The following is a 14,285-nucleotide window of genomic DNA, read 5'->3' on the forward strand; positions in this document are numbered from 1 at the left end:
TCAAGACTTGAAAACTGAAATAGAGACAATAAAGAAAACACAAACCTAGGAAATTATAGAAACAGAAATCATGAGAAAACAATCAGGAACCACAAATGCAAACATAAACAGCAGAATACAGGAGTTGGAAGAGAGAATCTCAAGTGCTGAAGATACAATAGAGGAAATAGACTCATTCATCAAAGAAAACATTAAATCTAACAAAAGCATAACACAAAATATTCAGGAAACATGGGATACGATGAAAAGACCAAACCTAAGAATAATAGATGTAGAAGGAGAAGAAATTGAACTCAAAAGCACAGAAAATATATTTAGCAAAATCATAGAGGAAAACTTTCTCAACCTAAAGAAAGATATGCCTATGAAGATACAAGAAGCATACAGAACACCAAATAGACTAGATTAAAAAAAAAAGTCCCCTCACCACATAATAAAACACTAAACATACAGAATGGAGAAAGAATATTAAGAGCTGCAAACGAAAAAGGCCAAATAATATATAAAGGTATAAAGGCAAACCTATCAAAAATACACCTGACTTCTCATTGGAGACAATGAAAGCCAGAAGGTCATGGTCAAGCGTTATGCAGACATTAAGAGACCATGGATGCCAGCCCAGACTACTATACCCAGCGAAACTTTCAATCACCATAGATGGACTAAACAAGATATTCCATGACAAAACCTGATTTAACCAATACCTAGCTACAAACCCAGCCCTATACAAGGTATTAGAAGGAAAACTCCAACCCAAGGAAGTTGGCTATATCAACAAAAACACAGACAATTGATGATATCACAGCAGCAAATCCCAAAAAAGGGAAGAACACACAAATTAATATCACTAACAACAAAAACTAAATTAATAGGTGATAGCAATCACTGGTCATTAATATCCCTTAATATAAATGGACTCAACTCACCTATAAAAAAACACAGGCTAACAGATTGGATACAAAAACAGAATCCATCCTTCTTCTGCATACAAGAAACATACCTCAACCTCAAAGACAGACATCATCTCAGAGTAAAGGGTTAGGAAAAAAGCGTTCCAATCAAATGTACCTAAGAAACAAGCAGGTGTAGCTATCTTAATACCTAACAAAATAGACTTCAAGCTAAAATCAGTCAAAAGAGATAAAGGACATTTCATATTTGTCACAGGAAAAAAAATCCATCAAGAGGAAATCTCAATACTGAACATCTATGCCCCAAATACAAGGGCACCCTCATACATAAAAGAAACACTTCTAAAGCTTAAACATACATTAAACCCCACACACTAATAGTGGGAGACTTCAACACTCCACTCTCACCACTGGACAGGTCAGTCAGACAAAACATTAACAGAGAAATAAGGGAACTAACAGATGTTATGACTCAAATGGACTTAACAGACATCTATAGAATATTCCATCCAAACAGAAAAGAATATACCTTCTTCTCAAAAATTGACCACATACTCTGTAACAAAACAAACCTCAACAATGACAAAAAAATTGGAATAACCCAGTGTACCTTATCAGATCACCATGGTATAAAACTAGAAGTCAACAGCAATACTAATAACAGAAAACCCAGAAACACATGGAAATTAAACAATGCTCACCTGAATCATCAATCAGTCAAGGAAGAAATTAAAGACTTCCTAAAATTCAATGAAAATGACCACACAACATACCCAAATTTATTGGACACAATGAAAGCAGTGTTAAGAGGAAAGTTCATAGCACTAAATGCCTACATAAAGAAGCTGGAAAAGTCCCACACTCATGAATTAATAGAACATTTGAAAACTTTAGAACAAAAAGAAGCAAACTCATCCAAGAGAACTAGACTGCAGGAAATAATCAAATTGAGAGCTGAAATTGACAAAATAGAAACAGAAAACAATACAAGGAATCAATGAGACAAAGAGTTGGTTCTTCGAGAAAATCAACAAAATAGACAAACCTTTATATAATCTAACCAAAAGGCAGAGAGAGAATATCCAAATTAACAAAATCAGAAATGAGAAGAGGGAACATAACAAGAGACACAGAGGAAATTCAGAGAATCATCAGGTCATATTTCAAAAACCTGTACTCCACAAAATTGAAAAACTAAAAGGAAATGGACAGCTTTCTAGATAAATATTACCAAAATTAAATCAAGACCAGATAAGCAAATTAAACAGACATATAACTGCTGAAGAAATAGAAACAGTCATCAAAGTCTCCCAACCAAAAAAAGCCCAGGACCAGATGGTTTCAGCTCAGAATTCTACAAGATTTTCAAAGAACTAATACCAATACTCCTCAAATTTTTCCACACAATAGAAACAGAAAGAACAATGCCAAACTCTTTTTATGAGGCTACAATCACCCTGATATCCAAACCACATAAAGACATTACTAAGGCCGGGCGATGGTGGCGCATGCCTTTAATCCCAGCACTCAGGAGGCAGAGGCAGGCAGATCTCTGTGAGTTCGAGACCAGCCTGGTCTACAGAGCTAGTTCAGGACAGGCTCCAAAGCCACAGAGAAACCCTGTCTCGAAAAACCAAAAAAAAAAAAGACATTACTAAGAAAGAGAATTACAGACCAGTCTCACTCATGAACATTAATGCAAAAATACTAAATAAAATACTGGCAAATCAAATCCAAGAACACATCAGAATCATCATCCACCATGATCAAGTCGATCAAGTTGGCTTCATCCCAGCGATGCAGGGATGGTTCAACATATGAATATCTGTCAACGTAATCCACCATATAAACAAACTGAAAAATAAAAATCACATGATCATCTCATTAGATGCCGAAAAAGCTTTCAACAGAATACAATATCCCTTCATGATAAAGGTCTTGAAGAGAGCAGGGATACAAAGAACATACCTAAACATAATAAAGGCAGTAAACAGCAAGCCAACAGCCAATATCAAACTAAATGGACAGAAACTCCCAGCGATTCCACTGAAATCAGGAACAAGACTAAGTTGTCCACTCTTTCCATATCTATTCAATATAGTTCTTGAGGTCCTAGCTGGAGCAATAAGACAACTAAAGGAGATCAAGGGGATACAAATCGGAAAAGACGTAGTCAAACTCTCACTATTTGCTGAAATTTTGATAGTTTACATAAGCGATCCCAAAAATTCTATCAAGGAACTTCTACAACTAATAAACACTTTTAGTAATGTAGCAGGATACAAGGTTAACTAAAAAATAAAAATCAGTAGCCTTCCTGTACACAGATGATAAAAGGGCTGAGAAAGAAATCAGAGAAACAACACCCTTCACAATAGCCACAAATATCATAAAATATCTCAGAGTAACTCTAACCAAACAAGTGAAAGGCTTGTATGACAAGAACTTTAAATCTTTGAAGAAAGAAATTGAAGAAGACACCAGAAAGTGGAAAGAGCTACCATGTTCTTGGGTAGGTAGACTTAACATAGTAAAAATAGCAATCTTACCAAAAGCAATCTACAGATTCAATGCAATGCCCAGCAAAATCCCAGCAAAATTCTTTACAGACCTTGAAAGAATGGTACTCAACTTTATATGGAAAAGCAAAAAACCCAGGACAGCGAAAACAGTCCTGTACAATAAAATAATTTCTGGAGGCATCACAGTCCCTGACTTCAAACTCTACTACAGAGCTCCAGTACTTAAAACAGCCTGGTATTGGCATAAAAACAGACAGGAGGACCAATGGAACCAAATTGAAGACCCGGATATTAATCAACACACGTTTGAACAGCTGATTTTTGACAAAGAAACAAAAACATGTCAAATGGGAAAAAAAAGCATATTTAACAAATTGTGTTGGCATAACTGGATATCAACATGTAGAAGAATGAAAATAGATCCATATCAATCACCATGTACAAAATTCAAGTCCAAATGGATCAGAGATCTCAACATAAAGCCAGCCACACTGAACCTCATAGAAAAGAAAGTGGGAAGTATGCTTGAACATATTAGCACAGGGAACCACTTCCTAAATATAACTCCAGCAGCACAGACACCGAGAGAAACAATTAATAAGTGGGACCTCCTGAAACTGAAAAGCTTCTAAAAAGCAAAGAAAATGGTCAACAAAACAAAACAGCAGCCTATAGAATGGGAAAAGATCTTCACCAACTCCACATCAGACAGAGGTCTGATCTCCAAAGTATACAAAGAACTCAAGAAATTGGTCATCAGAAGAACAAATAATCCAATAAAAAAAAAATAGAGTACAGACCTAAACAGCGAACTCTCAACAGAGGAATCTAAAATGGCTGAAAGACACTTAAGGAAATGTTCAACATCCTTAGTCATCAGAGAAATGCAAATCAAAACAACTCTGATATTCCATCTTACACCTGTCAGAATGGCCAAGATCAAAAACACTGATGACAAGTTATGCTGGAGAGGTTGTTGGGAAAAGGGAACACTCCTTCACTGCTGGTGGGAGTGCAAGCTGGTACAACCCCTTTGGATGTCAGTGTGGTGATTTCTCAGAAAATTAGGAAACAACCTTCCTCAAGACCCAGTAATACCACTTTTGGGTATATATCCAAAGGATGCTCAATCGTGCCACAGGACATGTGCTCAACTATGTTCATAGCAGCTTTGTTTGTCATAGCCAGAACCTGAAAACAACCTAAATGCCCCTCTACCGAAGAATGGATGAAGACGATGTGGTACATATACACAGTGGAGTACTACACAGCAGAAAAAAAATAACATCTTGAATTTTACAGGCAAATGGATGGAGCAAGAAAACACCATTTTGAGTGAGACAATTATCACATGTAATCACTCATAAGTGGCTTTTAAACATAAAGCAAAGAAAACCAGCCTACAAATTACAATTCCAGAGAACCTAGACAACAATGAGGACCCTAAGAGAGACATACATGGATCTAATCTACATGGGAAGTAGAAAAAGACAAGAAGATCTCCTGAGTAAATTGGGAGCATGGGGACCATGGAAAAGGGTTGAAAGGGGAGGGGAGAGGAAGGGAGGAGACCAGAGAAAAATGTAAAGCTCAATAAAAATCAATAAAAAAAGAAGCAAGACCAGCAAGATGGCTTTTTGGGTAAAGGTACTTGCTGCCAAGCCTAAAGACCAAAGTTTAATCTTCAGGAGCCATGTGATGGCAGAACACATGTCTTGTCTTCTGATATCTCACACACAAACCATGGCACACCACATCCATGTACATATGCAGACACGTAAGTACATGTAATTTTTAAAAGTCACAAACAGCAGAAGTACCTGACACTGGAGAGTGGAGTTGCTGTCTGGAAGTGATACTGAGGATGTCGTACCAGAGTCGGGTGCATGGACTATGGCTACAAGTGTGGGAAGATACTCATTTGTGTAACAAAGCCCTTTTGTGCAGTGGAGTGGCAGGCTGCGTCTGTAGGCTATGGAGGTATAGAGTATGGGCCAGGAGACCTGATCAGTTCATGTTGCAGCAGAGGAAGGAGGGTGAAAATGGAGGCAGGGAGCAGCTCACCAGTGTTTCAGCTGTAGCTATAGTATTCATTATATTTCAAAATTTAAAAAAAAATCAAAGGAAAAAGTCTAAATAATTTTCTTAGATTTTTAAAAATTATGTGTATGGGTATTTTGTCTATATGTATGTCTGTACATCACATGAGACCCTGATACCCATGGAGGTGAAGAGGGCATCAGATTCCCTGGAACTGGAGTTCAGGTATTTGCGAGGCACCATGTGAGTGTTCTGACCTCTGAGAATTGACCCTGAATCTTCTGCAATAGAACCAAGTACCCTTAGCCGCTGAGCCATCTCTCCAGCCCTTCAGATGATTATGATACGAAGACGGGGTTAGGAAGCCAGGCCTAGAATAGGTGCTTCTGCTATTGCAGTGTGCTTATACATCCTGGGAAGCCATTAGAATTAGATTCTGTCTCATTAGGTCCAGAGTGGGACCTAGCATTCTACATGTCTAACTAGCTCAAGTACAAGGTCCACTGCATAGTGACCGTTCCAGGGGTCTGGGCCTTGCACAGAAGAGCTCTGGGATTGTGTGTGTCTCTTTAAGGTCTGGGTCAGTTAGAAGCAGACCTTGTGAATTCCAAGTGGGAAACATGGAGACCTGGAGAGACAACTTTGAAGGGTGTTCTAGCTTGATCTCAGTTGCTCTGATGAAACCACTCAGGCCATCGACAACTTGGGGGAGGGAAGGGTTTATTTGGCTTACACTTCCAGGTCATAGTCTGTCAGTGAAGGAAGTCAGGTCAGAATCCTGGAGGCAGAAACCATGGAATGTTGCTGACTGACTTGCTCACTGAATGCTCAGCTATGTTTCCTCTACAGCACAGGCCAGGCCCTAAGGGATGGTGCCACCCATGCAGGCTCTCCCTTCTCACATCAGCCATCAATGAAGACAATCTCTCATAGCATGGTCAAAGGCTAGTCTCGTTGAGGCAGTTTTCTCGTTGAGGTTTGTATTGTATCCGGTTAACAGTAAAACTAACAGCACAAAGGGATTTCCTGAAAGATTCAGGCAGTGAAGGGAGGTGGCAGCAACATATGATGTTAGCTGATATAGATTTTTATATTGACCTTAGTTGTATCATTTATAGATTCCATGTGGAACAATGTTTCTGAGCCAAAAATCCCTCTGGTCTTGACTACACATAGGCCAACATTGTCACTGAAAAGTTGGGTCTTGAGCTGAGAAATGTGTGTCAGACTGGCTGTGCTAAAGGCAGGCGCTTGGCGGGCATCCTGGAGAAGGCCTATGGCTGTGGACGCTGAGCCTTCTGAGAACAGAGCACATGCCTCTTGGGTGTAGCTCCTGGCTGCTCCTTGGTTCTTGTAGGTGCTCTGTAGCTGTTCACTGAAAGAGAGAAAACATGCGGGTGCGGATACACAGGCTTTAGTTTTGCTTTTCATGTGTACATATGCACGTGGGGGATTGTGTGTGGGAGGGTGTATGTGCACATGGGTATGATGCCAGAGGTCAGTGCCATCTGTTTTCCTCTCATGGCTGCTGTCCTCCTCTTCCTTTTTTTTTTTGAGTCACGGTCTCTCACTGACCCTGACTGGCAAATGAGCTCTGGGGATCCACCCTTGCAGTACTGGTTACTGCTGTGCGCTGCTGTGCTGTGCTCATGTGGTAAGCACTTCACCCACTGCGCACACACGCACACACACCCACAAACACACAGGGTTTCATATAGAGGGGTTTGTTTGTTTCTTTCTTTGTTGTTTTGTTTTGTTAGGGATGGTTTCCTTTTTTGAGAAAGATTCTCACCACATAGCCCTTGGCTGACCTGGAACTTGCTATGTCAACCAGGTTGCCCTCAAACTCATAGAGCTCCTCTGTCTCCCAAGTGCTGGGATTAAAGGCGAGCACCACCACTGGTTTAGATATAGTTTTTTTATTTATATGTGTATGCATATATATATATATATATATATATATATATATATATCTGTGTGAGCGAATGTCACATGTCTGTAGGTGCCTTTCTAGGCTAGAAGGTAATAGTTTCCCTGGAACTGGGGTTACAGGTGGTTGTAAGGTACCTGTGGGGGTGCTGGGGACCAAACTTGGGTCTTCCAGAATAACAGCAAATATTCTTAACTACTGAACTCTCTCTCTAGCCCTACAGGGATTTGGTTTTGTTTTATTAAAGTTTTTTTCTTTGAAATAGGATTTTGTTAGGTGCCTGCGCTGACCTTGAATTGCTCACTCAAGCACTCCTCTTGTCTCAGCCTCCCAAGAAGCTAGATAGTTACAGATGTGTTCCCAACTTTTAGGTAAACTCTTTATTTTGGCATTTAATAACAGGTTTGTATGCAGCTGTGGTGAGAAATAACACAGAGAACACCACTGAGAAATCTTGCATGGCGATGGTACAGCAGCATCTCAGTAGGAAAGAGCGATGGAACCCATTGGTCTTGTTTAGATTGCCCCAGATTTACATACAGTCTGATCTCGTGGGTAGATGACTGTGTCTTGTACCACAGATAAGAAACAGGATCGTTCCATCCCCAGGCGTGGGAGTTGTGATAACCAGAATCCTGTTGTTTCAAGAACTCTGTATAAAACCAGGAGTGGTGGTGCGTTATCTGTAATCCCAGAACTCAGGAAGCGGAGGCAAGAGGATCAGGAGTTTAAAGTTATCCTTAGCCACATAGTGAGTTCAAAATCAGCCCAGGCTGGTCTCTAAAAATAACAAATAAAGAAAAATGTTATGTAAAGAGAATTGTAATGAGTGAAACGTTTGGAACTGGCTAACTCCATGCACCACGGCTCCCTAAAGAGTCAACCACACTGTTGTGCATAGTGGTTGTATTTCTTCTAGTTGGCCAGTGGTATTCCAATGTGCCGATAAGTTCCAGTTAGTTTTATTCTTTGCCCCTGGGAAGACATCTGGATTGTTTCCAGTTTGAAGCTATTATTAATAAACATACGCTGAATGTGTTTTACACAGTTTTGTGGGAGTACTATTTTTATTCTTCTGAAATAAATACCCCAGAGTGTACCTGCTGGTTATATGGTAACCGCATGTTCAGTTTAATCAGAAATGGCCTCTTCCATGGTGAGTGGGTGGTCATCTTCCCCAGTGTTTGTCACTGTGGCCGCTTCTCATTTCAGAGCAGCAGTTCAGAAGACCGGCAGAGGCTGTCAGTTATCGTAGGACTCTGAGTGAAAGAGTCAGGTTGGATCTAGATACATGCCTTTCTTAAAGCTTAGTGTGCACATAAATACGAGAAGGTTGTATTTCAAAGCGTTTGAGTCGGAGAAGAGGGCTAGCAGGCTGGAGAGCTGACTCAGCAGTTATAAGGCCACAGTCTGCTCTTCTAGAGGACCAGGGTTCAATTCCCAGCACCCACGTGACAACCCCCAACCACCTCTAACTCCAGTCCCAGGAGTCCAATGCCCTCTTCTAGTCCCGGAGGGAACCACACACATGTGATGCACATACATGCACACAGACAAAATACCCGTATACATTAAAAACAAATATTGAAAGTAAAAGGCTCAAAGGGCCCTGACTTTTGGGATCCATTCCCTCCAGAAGCTGTCCTCCTTGATCCCTGCTTTCTGGTCCAGTCCTTTGCTAGAGGAATTCTTTTATGTCATCATTAGAAGTTAATTTATAATCACATCTCTGCTTTTCTGTGTCTCTTGATGCATTTCAGAGAGCATGACACTGGTCTCTTGTATGCCATGAGCTATTCTGGGGTCTGTTGTTGGGAGCCCCGGACTCCCTGCAAGCCTCAATCTGTAGTCTGGCACCATTAAAAAGTTCCTTGGCCTTCAGTGGGGGTCCCTGCCATCTGTGTCCTGCTGTGTGCTTGTCAGGGGGCTAAGGCCCTGTGTTGGGGTTCTCAACATTGAATATCCTTATTGGTGAGCTTCAGAAACTGCCTGGTGTTTCCACAGAATCCCTTCACTGACCCAGGGAGAGTATTTATTGATGCTGAGGTTTTAACCATTATCAGGTCTGAGACCCATGGGAACCTGGCTGCGTGGATCTGGCCAGTTGTGAGTGTTGGCACTGATATCAGGGCCAGCTGAGGGAACCACCAGCCTCCACTGTCTCCTTACTCCATTTCAGCAGCTTTTGACTCTGCAGAGGGCCCAATCCATCCTGCTTTCCAGGAATCTAACTTATGTAATGGCAGTTGGTGGAGCCCGCGTGTGGAGCGGAAGGCTTGCCTCCACCCCAGGCCATATGTAGAGATTGAACATGGAGGTCCTCCACACTGTGCAAGCCTGCAAAGCGTGATCCAGCATCCTTACACATCAATTTGCTGAAACAGAAGGGTTGCTATTTAGAGCCTCGACCACATGGCATATAGGGAATTGGAAGCTTCGTCGTTCCTGTCCGCACCTGCCTGGTTCTGGTGGCCGACTCTAACCAGGCTTCTCTTGTCTATTCTGTCATGTCAGCAGTGGGTCCTGAGTATTTTCTAACTGAAGTCACCCTGCTGGGCCAACACTCTTAGGAAAGAGATCAGGTGCTAAAATTGGTACGTTCCCCTCAGTCTGGTTCCAGGAAACATGCTGCTTGGACCGTACTCTCTTACTGATGCATCAGGAAAGAAGTTTTACTTAAAAAACCCTTTAAAAGTTAATTATTTATGCCAAGTGCCCCTACCTGGATCTCTCTAAAAACCTGAGAGAAAATGAGATTAATTATTGAGGCAATAATTCAGCAAGCATTCAGATGAGCTTCAGCTTAGCACATTGGCTGCTTTTCCTTATGGATTCTTTATAATCCTGTTAAATGGGGTATTTTCACCCACAGTTTAAAGATAAGAGAACTGACATCCAGAGAGGCTAGGAGCCCAGGTCTATGGCTGTAGCAGTGGGTGGAAGGAAGGCTCTCAGCTCCTCCCATTAACAGAAACCGTGACCTAGGCCTGGTGCTTCCTCATGAACATGCTGTAGCATGGTTAGCAGGTTCCCAGGGACTCCAGAAGCATCCAAAGAGCAGTTTTCAAAGCATCACCTGTGACCACCTGCAGCAGAGCTCCCAGGGATGCTTGTCTGGCTGGCAGATGGGCTGAGCACAGCCTCGGACCAGGACCAGGACCAGGGAATCCACACTGTTGCAGAGCTTCCCAGGGAGTCAAGTTGAGCGCTTTTAGGGTATTAGGAATGTGGGGTTATGGGCTGCCCTGAGACCACTAAAAGGCATGGCAGTATGGGGTTTTTTGTTGTTGTTTGCTTGTTTTTGTTTTCTTTTGAGAACTGCTTGTAAATAGCTTGGGCGTTATAAGTCATCAGGGTTTCTGCTGGAATTAGTTGAGTCCACTGTTGTAATGCCAAAGCAGATGGACAGACCATAATAGGTGTGGCTGTGTTCCAAGAAAATTGCTTCAGAAGTGGACAGTGGGTTTGTATCCTGAGGTAGAGTCAGCCTGGTCGGTGCATCTTCTACATCCCCTTCTAATGAAGTTACAATGCACTTCCTCCAGTTAGCTACAGAGAGCTTGCTCAAGGTGGGAGCCGCTGTGAATTCTGTTTCTTGGGTTGCAGGGGGCATTCAAAGTAGCTATGTCAGAAAGCCCCATCCTCCCCAGGCATCCAGCACAAAAAATTACTATGTTAGGCCTAGTGATACAGGTCTATCTTCCAGCGATTTTGGAGATGGAGAGAGGAAGATCCAAGTACAAGATCATTTAGAGTAATTTAGCCATACTTTATTCCAAAACAGAAAGTTAAAACAAACAAACAAAAAATGTGCTGGGGATTCAGCTCCATGGTAGAGCACTTGAACACACGAGGCCGTAGGTTCAGTCCCCAGCCCCAAAAGGAAAAAAAATCAACTAGAAAGGCTATTGCAGTAAATAATCTGATGCTTAGTGATCTCAAACAGTGTGCTATTTCTCATCCAAAGCACAGCCCAGGGAGGCTAGTCCTGCTTCGACTCTTCCTGTAGTTCTTTAAGATCCCTGTTGTTGTACCCTCTGTGGTCCCCTCCATTCCAGCTCCTGGGTAAGGAGACAGACCACAGACTGTTCACAGGAAATTCTCCTGCTGAGATTCGAACAAGGTGCAGACACACCACACTTCACTAGCCAGAGTGCTTCTTGCTTGGGGTTCAGAAACTGATTTCTGAATTCCATTAAACCCTTGCTCTCTGTATTTCTATCTTTACTATTTTTACCCATTGTCTTCCTTGCTTTTCTGCAGTTGTGGTAAAAAACACTCTAACCACAAGTACCCTAAGGGAAGAAAGGGTTTATTTCAGCCTACAATGCCAGGTCACAGTCTATGATTGAGGGACTCAGACAGAGCAGGAACTTGAAGCAGGAACAATAGGGAAGTGTCGTTTGCTGGCTTGTTCGTGGCTGATGCTCAGCTAGCTGACCTAGACAGCCCAGGCTACCTTCCTACAGGCAGTGCCGCCTATAGCACGCGGACACTCCCACATCAGTCTCTCACAGACATGGCCATAGGCTAGTCAAATTGAGGCAATCTTTCGGTTGAGGTTCCCTCTGAACCTCTGGCCAGCTCAGGCATGGCAAGCATGGCTCTGGCAGGCCTTGCCCTTCTCTCCCATTCCCTTTGCTTTGCTGGAAACCATTAGGTTACATCCCTAAAGCTAGCCACCAAGGTCTGCTCCCTTATTTGGCCACTTCCTCCTCTTTAGGCTGACTACCAGGCCCAGCTATCAAAGTATTGAAGTCCAGCAATTGGAAGCCCCCTTTGGCTCACCTAATTAACATGCCCAATCAAAATTAAATACCTCATCCTAGCATGGAGTTTCCCTTTGTACCTCTAAATGGGTCACAGTGTTGGATAAATGTAGAGAGAGAGGAAAAAGAGTATAGACAAAATATAAAGGAATACAGTCATAGATTAAAGGAGTAAAGATAATAAAATAAATATTAAACTTGTATAAAAAGTAATAGAATAAAAATAAGCCACATAAAGATGGACTATACACAGAGAGTCTGGATTATGTATACTATTGTGTTTTCTTTGAATTTTTTACTGTAAATGAGCTAAGTACAGAGAGACATTTCATTGTATAGGCTACTAAACTAAAACCAACCTATATATTTTAAAAGTATCTTGACTTCAAAATTTGAGTCTAAGGATATAAGAAGTTCTACTTTTGTTTCCACAGAGAATAGAAAGCTGGGGGTTCCTTACAAGCCAATATGGTTTGATCAGACAAATTGCCATTAACCTACGTGGTAAACTGCCATTTTCCTATGTGCCTCATCTGTCTCCTCTATCCAGAGGCAGTCTTGGTCCCTTCAAGTCAAATACCCCTGCCCCCTTTCTCTTGTTCCCTTCCCCATCTCTCTCATCCTCTATCTGTCTTTGTCTCTTATTCCCTGCTCTCTGTCCCTGTGGACAAATAAATCTCCTACCCCTCCACACTGAGACCTTGGTCTTGGGGTCATGAGCAGATACATTCCCTTTCACCCTCTTCCCAGGTGATTCTGGGATATACCAGAGCACCCACTTAGTTCCTTCTAGACCCTGCTTTCTTCCCTGTGAAAGCCAGTGGGAGCCAGCTCATGACTTCCCTCTGATTCTGTCAGCTCTGGTTTCCAGGAGCTGCAGCCTCCGAAGGTGCGTGATCCACCTTCTAAATTGCTGGAGAGCTCACTTTTACCAATTATTTTGTAGCTGTGTAAAGCAGATCACTGCCTTTTTAGCGCCCCCCCCCCCGCCAGTAAGGTTTCTTATCCCTTCTGTCAGGGCCACATATTATGTGACTGTGATCACAACCTCTAAGACACTTACTTTGGTAAATGTGTGCCTCCCATTCCACTTCTGATGCCATCCACACAGGCACACAGAGACCTGGATTTCTTCATCTTGAAACTCTGCCCTGCTGCAAGCCTTTGGAGTCTCCCACCCCACTACACCAGGAAGGCTATTGCACCTCCCAGGGCAAGGATCTGCAAGTAGTATATGGCATTTTTGTCCCATCCTGTCTTGACTAGAGCTAGATCACATGGTCTCATCAAAAGATGAAACAAATCTGGTCCAACAGTGAGTCTGAGAGAAAGGAGCAAGTTTTTCTGTCTAGTACACACAGCCGCATCTACACTGTCTGCCATGCCTGCTGAGATGGAGAGACCGAGAGGCCCATCAGGGAGAATGGCAGCAGGCAACCCACCTCGGTACTTACCACGAATGCTGTGAGGCACTGACCAGGAGGACCTGGATGATGTGTATATACTTCCAGGAGTGACTGGTTATTGCGTATCCACCGTGTGCCCTGTGCCCTGTGCCAGACAGTGGGTGGAACAGTGGGGCCAGGAGCAATCAGAATTCCTTGTAGAGTTTTAGATGACCCCTGCTCCTGGAAACCCACGTGTGGTCACCTGAGGAGGAGGGATGCCTCTTACAGGCCCAGATGTGTGCCCCAACCCTGGTTCTCGTCACAAGCAAGCTCTCTGCAGAGCACTAGAGGGAATGTAATTAGAAGGAGGCAAGGGCAGCCGACAGCAGGCATTCTATAGCTGTGGCATCCTGGATCAATCCCATGGGGTGCTGTTGCCCCTCTAAGAGACATCTAGGGAAGGCAGATACTCTAGGGTGGCATATAGTCGTGGACTGAGAGCCGTCATCTTTGCTATGTTTGCTTCTGGCTGTTGACAAAGATAAAGAACTGACAACATGTCCCAGAACCTCCTCAGTGGAGGGACTTAGAGCCCCTGTCTTTGCTTTTCATGTTGGGCTTGTTGAGTTTGAGCTGCTGCTGCTGCTGCTGCTGCTGCTGCTGCTGCTGCTGCTGCTGCTGCTGCTGCTGCTGCTGCTGCTGCTGCTGCTGCTGCTGCTACTGCT

General features: G+C 42.8%; 1 protein-coding gene across 2 annotated transcripts in view; it reads left to right on the forward strand.

Moving 5' to 3' along the window:
• The window catches only part of Garnl3 (GTPase activating Rap/RanGAP domain like 3), a 148,119-nt gene that overhangs the window by 30,724 nt on the left and 103,110 nt on the right, over window positions 1-14,285 (forward strand). The gene's annotated exons all lie outside the window — the stretch shown is intronic.

This window comes from Microtus ochrogaster, chromosome 4 (assembly GCF_000317375.1).
Source record: "Microtus ochrogaster isolate Prairie Vole_2 chromosome 4, MicOch1.0, whole genome shotgun sequence".
Taxonomy (NCBI): domain Eukaryota; kingdom Metazoa; phylum Chordata; class Mammalia; order Rodentia; family Cricetidae; genus Microtus; species Microtus ochrogaster.